Below are 12043 nucleotides of genomic sequence, written 5' to 3' on the forward strand. Positions count from 1 at the left end.
AAAAATTATCCTTCTACTGCATTCTGTCCCCTCTGTTATGGGAGGAATTAGCTATTGAATATTGCACTGATGCACCACAAAGCTGGACCTGTTAACAATACCATCATCCATACTTGAAATGCATACATTTTGAATTTGTCCTGACAAGTTAAGGATTGTTTCATAGGAAATTGTACAGAACTAACATATGAAGCTCAGCTCTACCAGTGAGAATTCATAGTAATTATATCAGAGTTATTAGCAACCTGATCTAGTTGAAGATGTCCCTGCCAATTGCAGGGGGGATGGACTAGATGACCTCTAAAGGTCCCTTCCATCCCAAAGCATTCTATGATTCTATGAAAATAACAGAATTTCTGGGCACAGAAAAAGCCTGCAGTGGAGCACTTGATACTGTGCTTCATAAGTGGTTGTTAGTTAAGGTAGAAAAGGTAGGAGCTGAGAGAGTTGTGAAGTGGATGAGAATTTTGCTGGGGGAGGTGCTGAAAGGAGGAATATTTGGTCAGAAGTGGTTAGAGGAGAAATTACTACTGTAATTTCTCAATGATCAGTTTTGTGACCATCTCATTTCATAAGACAACAAAAAGCCAGGTGGTGGTGGTGTCCAAAAGAGAATGATCAGAACGGCACACAAGAGAAACAGCTGCTCTTGAAGACTACAGTACCAAAAGTGGGATGAAAAGTATATATTTAGCAACTAATAATGAGAATTTAAATTAGGCTAAGGGTCTCATCAGCTGGAAATAACAGAAGGGAAAAAAAGATCAGGAGGTATTACCTGATCATGGAAAGACTGAGTCGCCAACATGATATGGCTGTGAAAAGCCAAAAGTGATCCTGGAATATACGACGTGAGGCATTTCCAGTGGAAATAGTCAAATATTCATAACACTGGAGAAGGTGTTGTTTGAGCCTCATCTGGAATACTGTTCACATTAGCCCACATTTTAAATTAATCTTTGTTCAAAATTGAATGACCGAAGAGAAGACTTGCTGCACTGACAGGGTCCTGGAGAAGAGAATGAAAGGGCTCGTGTGGTGCAGTGGAGAAAAGTCTGCAGGGATGGTTCTCTATAAATAAAAGAAAAAACAAATACTCAAAATGGGAAAAATCTTGTTTAATTTTAAAGCCAAATTAGTGCAAGAATAAATAGATATAATCCAACTCTGAGCAATTTTTTTTCTGGATTTCAAAGAAGGTTTTAACTATTAGAAAAGCAACATTCAAGAAGAGCTTTCCATTAAGAACAGTGGTAGCAAAAAACACCTCTGTTTTTAAGACTGAGTTTGACAGATTTTGAGAAGGGGTTTTGTGACCAGATAGTGGTTACCTGCAACAGCAGTGTCAAAGGTCTCTTCTAGTCCAGCACTATGATAACATATATTGCTTATGATAAAAAAAATACTAGCTCTGATATAAAAATTACCACATTTTTGCCAAAATAAAGTTATTGGTAAAATAACACCTGCAAGGTATTGACATATTAATATAGTTTCTTTCAAAATTAAAATCTAGAAACAACAGTTCTTTCTCTCCCCACTTCCTCCCACCACTTGCATCAGCAGATACTAAACTTGGCAAGAACCACTTCACCAAGCAATAGTAATGGTAGGAATATATTATACAAAATGTTGGCCTGGTTATATTGAAAGTTTGGTATATTGTTACTTCCAAAAGAAAACATACCTTAGGATGTGGTGAAGTGTAGAAAGATCTTTTTACAGTCAGCGTGAATATTTTAGTTTCTAGTTTTTGTGGCACATGATGATATTATGCTAAGGAGTTATTAGTCTGTAGTGTATGACTTACTGCCCAGTCCTGCTGTTTTAACTCAGACCTATCACAACTCCTTTTCAGACAAGGCGATTCTTTTACGTTAATTGTGCATTTGAGTAAGGAATGCAAAATTGGATCCCCATTTACTACATTGAAATAACATGACAAACCAAAGAAGGTATGAGAGAACAAGGAATTTATATTTTTGCATTGATTCAGTCCATAACACAGCTGTTTTCCAGATTTAACCCTCATATTCCAAGTTCTCCTACTACTTGATAAATCACTCAGAAAGGTTCAGGTCTATGAATATCTTTTATTCAATTCCTCTTTCCAGGTAGAGATAATAAAGTGGACAATGTTCACATTCAGGCATAGAAATATTGATAGCCCATTAGGAAATCTGAGCATTTCTGCAGTAAGCCAGTGTTGCTGCTTCTTGCCTCACTCTTGTCAGTTTTAACTACTATTCCCAGGACCACAATGAGCAAATACACTCCCCAGTACATTGGTCTATACTGTCATCATAGGAAACAATTGAACTAAATCACAGAGGATAAGATTTGAGCCTTTGGAATTAGGGTCCCTAGGAGCTTAGCTTTCATCCTTTGAAGTATTCTCCTCTCAAAAATCAAATTCACTCATCATTAGAAAGGTTGGATGTTTGTTATCCAGTGCTAAGGTCGTAGATGGCAATGTAAAAAGCAGATAGAGTTGAACACATCAGCTCCACACTTTTCTAGCCATCTCACCATCATGGTAGCCAAAATGATATCACCAACCTCATCCTCAGCCTAATCAAGCTTTCTTCAAAAGATGTACAACTTCACAAAAGGTGTAGTCAAGCCCCTCACTTTCAGATGAGCACCCCAACTCCCGTGTTGGAATCCTGCTTCCTGCCCAGACCAGCGAATACTTACAATCTTGCTCTGGCACAATTGTTCCAGACAAAGTCAAATTTCTCCCCCGGAGTTGAGCACTCCACTATGCTGCTGGAGGCACTGTGGTTAGGAATGCTTTCCCAGCAAGGGGGGGGAAGGTGTCACTCAGCCAAAGTATGACTTATGTTTCCAAAGTCTTGGATGGCAACTTTCATCAGTAGGCAATTATATGAAAAGACGACACCATTGCTATTATCCCTCTTTCAAGTCACATCCTGATCATATCCAGTAGAAAAACAATGCATCTAGGGCCCTCAAGACCTGTAGGTCATTGAGCACAAAGATGGGGCAGAAAATACCCTTTTAGATTCCTAGTCCATGCTTCAGATTCCCAGATGCTATGACAAAATTTTAAATAGTAATAAAATAAACAAGGATAAGCTTTTTATAGGACTTCTGGGTAAAGACTGGGTTGGTAGAGAAGTTCTGCAAGAAATTTTGGCTAGATACAGCCTGGCTTTTCAAATTCAAGTGGAGTTTTGCTATCAACTCAAATGAGGTTCTCTCCCATATTATATCTTGCTTTTGTACGTAACATCACATGGTCCCTGTGTTAGACAATGCCATCTTGACATCATACCATTATCAATTAACTTGATTTGACTGTTTTAACAATTTCTTATCATATCATCAATTTAGAATAAAATATGTAACAGGGATTGTTTTGTTTTGTTGTTTTGAGAGAGTTGGGTGTAATTCAGCAAAAAGGTAAAAATAACGCAGCAGGCTACAAATACTGACTAGAGCCCAGGTAGGATCCACTTCTGAATGTCCACCTAAAATTGCAACTCATCAGAAATCAAATTTTTCTTCCATAGTCTTCTACATACCAACATACATCTTTTATCTTTTTGGTAATTCAGCCAGTACCTGAATACATCAGAATCTAGTGTTCTTAACATTTCTGGTTTTCCAACTTTTTTCATATAGGCAGTTGGGTAGGGTACTGTGACTTTCAGTTGTAGCATATTTGATGGTGTGAATACAGTAGCTGTTACTGCCTTCACCTGAATGTTACCTATTCCTGAAGGATTCAGAAATGAAACAACTGGGTGCCAGTTTTTCTTAGCAGAACTAGGCAAGCTCTTCATCTCATTATGATCTCCAGAAGCTGCTCCTGAAAGTACACTGGATGTAAAAGCCCTCCAGAAATTAATTTCCCTACTTTTGAAGTGACATAGTTACCTCCTTAGCTTCAACTTGTTCTGCAAATGCCTTCTGCATGGTGGAGACACTGGACAAGGACAGGCTAATGTGCAGAAGCTGGTCAGGAGAAAGATGCAACACTGTGTTCTTCAGCCTGCAATTCTCACACAGCCCATGTGTTGGGAGGAATGACCTTGGCTTTTTGTAGAAACTGTCAGCCTGGGGAATAGAAACCATACACTTTTCAATAACTTAGAAAATAACCACCCTCTCTGTGAGGGAAAGGGTCTAATGATAAAAAATGCTTTGTATGAATTTAGCACTGTGAAGTTATCAGGATCCTGAGCAGATATCATAGGTACAAAACTAGAGGTTTATATGACTAACAACCCCCAAAGAAAAAAACTGTCCTAAGTGAAAAGTAATCCTTAACCAACCTCTCACATTCCTCCAGGTGCAGGTAGAATGCACCATTTTTTTGATATCAACGTTCAGCCTTTTGTTTGAAAAACCTGACCCACTGATCACGTTCTGCTACCATAAAATGCTTCTGTCCTGGAATTACCAGCCAAAGTCAGATCCTGTGCCTCCACAGTTAGCAGGCAGAGCCGAGCCTCCCTCCATGGGGTGGAAAGAAGGGATACATAATACTTCTTACACAGCTCCCCTTACAACAAGCTGATAGTTTGTGTAAGCCTAGGCACCATCCCTTCAATGAATCCCATCTATTACTCTTCTCACAATTTAATGGACACCTGATATTGCTACCTCAAGTTTACATTCAAGTTAAAATAAAATGTGTAAACAGAGTTCTGTTTTGTTCTTTCTTTAATTTTTTTTTTTTTTTAAGATGTATGTAAAAGACTAACAGAAACAAAAGTTTCACCTTCCACAAAACAAGTCAATGACTCCATTTCTCTGTCTGATGAGATGAAAAACTACACAAATGCCAGACAGGTGCTAGTGTCATTGCTCAGTGCACTTCTGGAAGATGCTCAAAGTGACGAGCACAGCAAGAGAACCTACATAGAACATAACAGATGAAAATCTAGCATAGAAAATAAACAGAGCTCTGGACTCAAGCAGTTAACATGAAAGAGCTGTTGGTACAGGTTTGCCTACAACAGCATTTTGGGCACTGGCTTTGTCTGTATGCACCAGCACAACAGGCTCTCTCTTCCTAGTGCCAGGACATTCTGATAACAACTTTGAACAGAGAAGGGTTGATGGTCAGGGACATCTGAACAATGTTTAAGACATCATTTTAGTCACCTTACTGCATTGTACACCAATGATGATAATGCCCACCATCCAGTTACATGTCTTCATAGCTCTTATGCTTTCAAAGGAGAAAGCCACTTTCTGCCAGGGCAGAGAGAGATGAAGAGATATACTGAAGGTGACAAGTAAGGAATCAGCAATCTCAGGAAGGGCACTCAAACCCCAGCTGAGCAGTCTGGGACCTACCCAGAATATGTGGAAACCTCTTTTCTCTGTGGTAAAGAATGGTGAAAAGGGCGCACACATTTGTCAGTAGATAGTGCTGTGCTCCATGTCAAAGTGGTGCTATAATTGGCATCCAGCAGCCTCCGCATAAGGCCACATGGTTAGAAGAAATTGCTAAATTATTTGACTTGTAAACCCAGTTTGAAATGCTAACTGCAGAGTATTTGTCTGAGTGATAAACTCCTTAAGGAGAAACCTTTGATCTCCAGTCAAGTAAAGACCCTTAAAAGTCCTGAAGTCTGGAGTAGCCAGCCCTAAAGACCTTTGTTTGCAGCCATCACTGGAAGAGGGGGAGGGAAAAAGCCTTTTGCACAGTGATTGCCCAGAAGTTTGGCTTTGCCTGTAAAGCTGGAAGGTGAAAGGCCGTGCAGCTCCCTTCCCTCCCCCCAACAAGAAAAGGTTATCCAGCTTTATGGCATAAGGCACTCCTTAACTTTAAACTAATGACTTGGGCTTAGCAAAGAAGATTGTAATCTGCAAAAAAGGTTTATAGACAGTGAATTTTCTTGTTCATGAAAAAACATTTTTAAGATCAAATTTGAAGTGTCCCGTGGTATCCCATAAGTACAGCACATTGCAATACATTTTTGGTCTCTAGCCCTGAAATGGGAAAGAGTTCAATCTGCATGCTAGTTCTGGTAGAAACACTTACTCACTTTATCACCGAGTTCAGATCAACAGGGCCAAAGCTTGCACGTGTGCTAACCGTCATTCTTCAGCATTACTCAAACTAAAAGCCGCAGAGTGTTGGGCTGCCACGACAGTCCTCTCAGCAGAGTAAGAGGACAGCTGAACCACATGTGAACTCTCTCCTGCCACCACACAGGCAACCTCTAGGGGAGGCAGGCAGGGTGACTAGCCTTTTCTGCCTCCTGAGTTTATTCATGGATAATATTCTTCATTTCCAAAATTTCTTGTGACAGAAGAAACTAGAGTTAAAAAAAAAAATCTATTAGAAATTGGTAAGGCCCAAGTGTCACTCCTCCTACTTCCTCCTGTGTCCTTTCACCACCACTACTCCCTGGACAAAAGTTCACAGCTGACTAGCAATGTCTGTAAACGGCAGATCTTTTACTGCTAGCTTTAGCCTCTGCTGAGCTCCCAAATGGGATGGTGTTGCTTGATGGGGTCATCTGTTTACTTAAAACAGGACTGGGATCAAAAGTTCATTTTCATAGACCATTAAAGGACAATGTTATATTAACAGCTTCAGCCACTGCTGAGTTGGGCTGGATGTGACTCGTAGGTGAATGACACCATATGCCAGCCACCCTGTTTCTTACAAGATTTATTTCAAGTACCTTCCCTATACCTCTCAGGGAATGTGGAAACAGCCATCTTCCATACCAATCTAGGAGGTGTACCTGTAGGCAATCTCTGACACACTACCTTCCCCTTAGAGGTCACTAGTGATTCATTACAGCATATTCACAGACACCCCACCAGCCACTTGGATTTGTTTCAATGTATCAGTAACACTCAATTTCTGACCAGCAAAATCTTACCCATCTTCCACTTTTTTGGTCACAAGGAAAACTCTGAAAGACTTACTGCTTGTGGAGCATTAAAGTCAGCACTTGTGATTCAGACAGAGGGTGAGGGAGAGAGAGAAAAAAAGTAATGAGAAAGGGTGAAAATTTAAGTAATTTCCAAGTCTTCAGACAGCAGAACTGAAAAAGTGAGCAACAATTCACATTTGCTTCCAACAGGCAGCACCTTGAAAAGTGGAAGAAACGTGACAGTGAATGATTTTTGGTGTAAAACCCCCAGTTATTTAGGCTTTTAAATTATTTGACAGTGTTTTTGCCAGTTAACCATAAAAGCTCTGGTCCAATCAAGAGTTAAGGCAAATTTCTACAGAACCACAAAGGAAGACTTCCTTAATCAAACAGGGACACTCAAAGCACGCAGCTGACTGACACATCTGCTGAAGGCCCAGCATCTGCCCATAAAAAAATGTATTTTTCTCTTGCAAAAGTGTGATTTTTTATTTTTTTTTTTTGGTCTCATGGCATGTTTAAACACTCAAGAGAAAGTAAGGGCCCAGGTCACCAAATCCCACCCTCCTCCACACAGCCACCCAAGGCACAGCTAACTCGAAGAAGACATGGAGCCTTGTCTGCAGCTTCCCACACAGAACAGGTCCTGCCCAGCTCTCCAAACCCCTCTCCAAAGCCTCAGGTCTTTAATGACATGTCGTAAGGCCTTTTCTCAACTCGAGGGTGTTTCTTCCTCTGTAGTATGGTGTGTACCCCATCAAATCCATTAGAAAATGCCAAAGAATGGTGTAGACCAGTACCAGACCCTTCTTCAACTGGAAGAAAATCAGAACACTGGGAAGGGAGAAGTGGGAAACCCTTGTGCCCTGGGCAGCACCAGCACAGCTTAAGGGACTTCTGCTACGGTCTGTAGATCACACAAGTGTCTGGTGGCACCCATTAACTGCTTTCAGCATAACAATGGCTCTTTCTCATCCCTGCCCATCCTCCCTGTCCCAGTTAAATGAGCTATTTCCCAGACAAATAAAGACTGGAGAGACTGCCTTCACTAGGGATGGGAGACTGGAGAAAGGAATTCAGATGGGAGTGATGGGAGCCTACTGACAGAGGTGGGGAGATGGGGCCACCCTGAGCACTGCTATGGGAGATGAGGGGAAAGGGAAAGCCTGCCAGTAGGAAAGCCTGATACAGGGGAGAGAGGTGCAGGGAGCATGAGGGGACACAAAACCACGTTTATCCTCTGTCCAGGGATCTGCAGGAGGCAAGGGAAGCCACAGTGCAGGGGCAGATACTGGGGATCAGGGACATGCAGGAGGTCAAAGGAGGATGGGGAAGGAGGAAGCTGACAGGGAGGTGGCCCCGGTGCCTGCACCAGCTCAGCCTACAGGAGCTGCAAAGTGCACCAGTGTTCAGTAAAACCAGCAGGCAAAGAGCTAGGTTTCTGCTCTCCTCACTTACTGTTTTCTTAGCATACCTATGTCCTTTCTGTCCAAAGAAGTTGAGCAGGCAGGAGGGCAGTCACACTGATCTTGTCCCAGGTTGGTGGCCTGACCCCACTCCTGCCCCTTTTCAGCTTTGGCTGCAAGGACAGTCCACCTGATCCAGAAGCTTCTTCTGAAATCCTTGTGCTTCCTCCAACCTTTGGGAAAAACAAGCAAACAAGGAGCAGCAGCCAGGTGGGACACACTGCTTTAAAGGTAACAGGTCAAACTTCAATTCCACAGTGCATCTGTGCTTCTTTGCCTAGTGTAGGTAACATGAAGATAAAATGCATTTTACATATTTCTACCTGACTTTATATAGCTAGATGTATAACTATATACATTTGTATAGCATGGGTAAATATTTCTGTATCTAACCTGACTGCAGACTTCATGCTGTCAGATAAAGCAAGCAGCCAGTTTTAAGGAATTCAGGAATACAAGACTGGTTTGTAATGCCACTATTGTATTTTTGCCACTTCTGCTGAAAACAACTGTTCCAAAACCACAGCCAGCCACAGTGACATAGCAGAGCCCAGAAGCAGGGCTTTGAGAAGTATGAAGTTCAGTATATGAAGAAACAATAGCAAGACAAAGACTTCATTTGTTAAAAGACATTGGGCCAAATCTTTCTCTACAGCAATGGTAATTATAAGAAAGCAAATATCAAAATAATTCAAAGAAAACCACTTTGAGCCTGCATCACTGTAAGCCAGCTCAAGTGTGATAGCTGTAAAGTAAAAAGCTTTGGGACCATCATTACTGGTGTATCTAACAGCTGTAACTCAACCGTGACCTTCTAAGCATCTTTGCCAAGGCAGCCACCCTGGAGATTGAACCTACTATTTTCTCCTGTAAAAGTTTTGTTTACAACCCTGCTCTCCTCTTCCTGGGGGTAAGAAAAAAAAACTCTCTGTAAACTGAGGTTGCACCTTTCTTGAAACAAGGCTGCTGGCCCTATGAAGCTCTGAGTGGCGGGGTACAAGGAGAGAAACCCCTCCAGTAGCGCACAGCTGCTTGCTTGGCTGGCTGAGCTGCGTTAGGGGTGAGTCCTGCAAAGGAGACTCATCCTAGGGCTCTCTTTTAACATAGAGGGTTTGCTGGGAAGCAGCTGTCAGTGAGAGCACTGTAGCAATGGCATCTCTTTTGCCACCCAGAGGGCAAGGCTAGGACACATGGTGGCAGTCTGGCATGTTCAGACAAGGTCTCTGGTTTAGTAAGGCCAACTGTGAAGTCTGCCCAGTTTTGTAGAAGATGAGATGTAATGTTGCATCCTGCCTAAATCTTTCACACCAATCCTTTCCCTCCTTGTGCCTTTCCAAAAGACACCACTGTCCTACATTCGGAGTCGAACTACAGAGTAGGATCTTTTGGTGTGAAAGACAGCCTGACACTAAAAGTGTGGCTTCATGGACCACTGCAATGAAAATCTTGTTTTAACAGAAATTGTTCATTGCCATCAATATACAGGAACTAGAAGATTAATGCACCGCTGTATTGTCACAACCTGGAGAGGGCAGAGAGCCTTGGGGAAGACAGAGAAAGCGTATTTGGGAACGTTTTGGTCGTAGGCCTCCTCAAATGTAATTCCCTGCTGAAAGGATGAAGCTGATCAGCGCTGCAACCAGAACATTACTGGCAGGCACTGACTCAGCCTTTCCCAGATATCTCCTTCCCAATCCAGCTGCTCCTTAATTCCCTATTACACATGTACTGATGCTTCTGTAGGCAGGACAAGCTTGCTTGTACATGCATCTCTGCTCCCCCTTTCCACAGGCTGCAGCAGGAAGGAAGTTAGCTGAGGCCGTCCTCAGAGGAAGAACGCTTGCAGGAGAGAGTTTGCAGCACAGTTTCCCCCTTTTCTCCTCCATGTACATTTTCTTCAATATGCCCCTTCTTAACATTGCTATGACTTTCTTTTTGCCTTAATGCTGTAATACTGGTGCTGAATTTTGATGAGACAAAACCAGGTGCAGCCTGTGGCACTTATTTATTTAGAAGCAAATGCAACATTTTGGTAAGTATTTTGGAGTTATGGAGAAGAATGCTAGGTCAGCTGCTTCTCTCAATCCAGAATGAATTCTTATATTTTTATGTGGTCAATTAAAGGAAATACTTGCCTTGAATCCAGAACTGTGTTTCTTCTTTTAGATATTCCAGACACTTTTGGTCTTACATTAAAGTTAATGTTAGCTCTTTATATAACTCATACAGTAGCCACAGGCACAAAAAAAAAAAAAAAAAAAGCCAATTTCTTAACTGTAGCTTTCCTCTTTTTATGTTTGCAACTTCAATTAACTGTTCTAAATAACTGACAACATGGAATATAAAACATTCCTGCAACAATGTAGGTCTAACAGCAATTACGTTGATTTACTCTGGACCATGTTAAGTTCAGGGAGTAGGATAAAGAGACAAGAGTTTAAAACTTCTTTCACACTGATGTAATAAATTCAGTACATTGCTTTAAAGTTAGGGCAAAATAGCTGGTAACTGAAAGTCAAAAAAAACCTTGTTTTGTTTTCCACTGTGATAGAAAACAATAGATTATGGGAAAGTTCTTCAGAAGGTGATCAGAGGAAAAGTTCACCAGCATCTATCATGGACTGTGTCTCTGTGGCCTGCTGGGATAGGAGGGAGGGACATAAAGGTGTCAGCAGTTGAACCGATACGGTAAATCACAGTAGGGCTAGTAAAGCGCAATGGCAGCCTAGTGTAAATGCCTTCAGACTTCTATTTCTTCTCCGAGGTTGTACTCGGGACACGTCCCCTCTTTGTGACCTTATCTCTGGGGCAGTGGGTTGTGCACTGGTCTCTCCTCTTTAGTTTACGAGGACTAATCCATTTGCAGGTTAATAAAAGGTGAAAAGAACAATCACCAAGGAGCCACCAAAATAAACAAGTAGTACCTTTGACTGCTTAAAGATTCTCGGTTTTCCTCATCAGCATGCTGAGCCCATCTCCTCTCTCTCCTTCTGAATACTTTGATAATAAGTACATCTGTAAACTGTTGATTAAAAAAAGAGTACTAACAGTATACAAAACAGGAGAACAATAAGAGGATTCCATAAAAAGTGGATGGTTCCACTTTGAAGGAATGTAACTTGTCTCTGTAAAAATGTACTTTTCTGTGTACATCCCCATGGATGAAATTTGCAATTTTTTCTAGAAATGCTGACTGGCAATTAGTGCATTTCAGTGACCACCATGCTCTCAGTCCCAGTTAGAGGAAAGGTTCCCTCAGAAATATCACAAATCTCAGCCATTTCATTTCATACAATGAGCAAAAAGGTCACGACATGCCATTACTTCCAGCAATCTGTTGATAAGATTAATGAACTTTTCTCTTTAACTGCTAGATTTATAATGCATGCACTAGCTTACTGAAGTGCTGTAGACAGCATCATTAACATCAATAATGTGTATTTAATGTAATGACACCAAAGAGCAGGAGAAGTCAGGACAAGAAGAATGACACTAGGGTGCAAATCACCTGTGTGTTATGCATCCAGGGCTGTGGTGCGGTGCTGGAGCGGTGGGGCTGTTTGCCTCGCTGGTGGTTCCCCTTTGTTCCCACACTATCTCCTTCTATTCTTGTCAAAGTTAAGGACAATTCACAAAAGAAGAGGCTATTGCCAGGTCAGGGAGCAGTTTCTGATTACTCTGTGGTCCCCAGGCTTCCAAGGAAAGCTT

The 12043-nt window shown here is 41.6% G+C and overlaps 1 long non-coding RNA gene across 2 annotated transcripts; it reads right to left on the reverse strand.

Annotated features, from left to right (window-relative positions):
- Nucleotides 1–2206: 2206 nt before the first annotated feature.
- Nucleotides 2207–12007, reverse strand: LOC148054829 (uncharacterized). 2 transcript variants are annotated; one of them, XR_015706679.1, is made up of 5 exons: nucleotides 11844–12007; nucleotides 11260–11357; nucleotides 8344–8508; nucleotides 6027–6299; nucleotides 2207–4083 (listed from the first exon to the last, which is right to left on the reverse strand). It is a non-coding gene; the product is annotated as an uncharacterized LOC148054829 (long non-coding RNA). The 2 variants fall into 2 exon arrangements; XR_015706680.1 differs by lacking the exon at nucleotides 6027–6299.
- Nucleotides 12008–12043: the final 36 nt, after the last annotated feature.

Source organism: Nipponia nippon, unplaced genomic scaffold (genome assembly GCF_047370975.1).
Source record: "Nipponia nippon isolate SJK-2023a ecotype South Korea unplaced genomic scaffold, ASM4737097v1 scaffold_3, whole genome shotgun sequence".
NCBI classification, from domain to species: Eukaryota; Metazoa; Chordata; class Aves; order Pelecaniformes; family Threskiornithidae; genus Nipponia; species Nipponia nippon.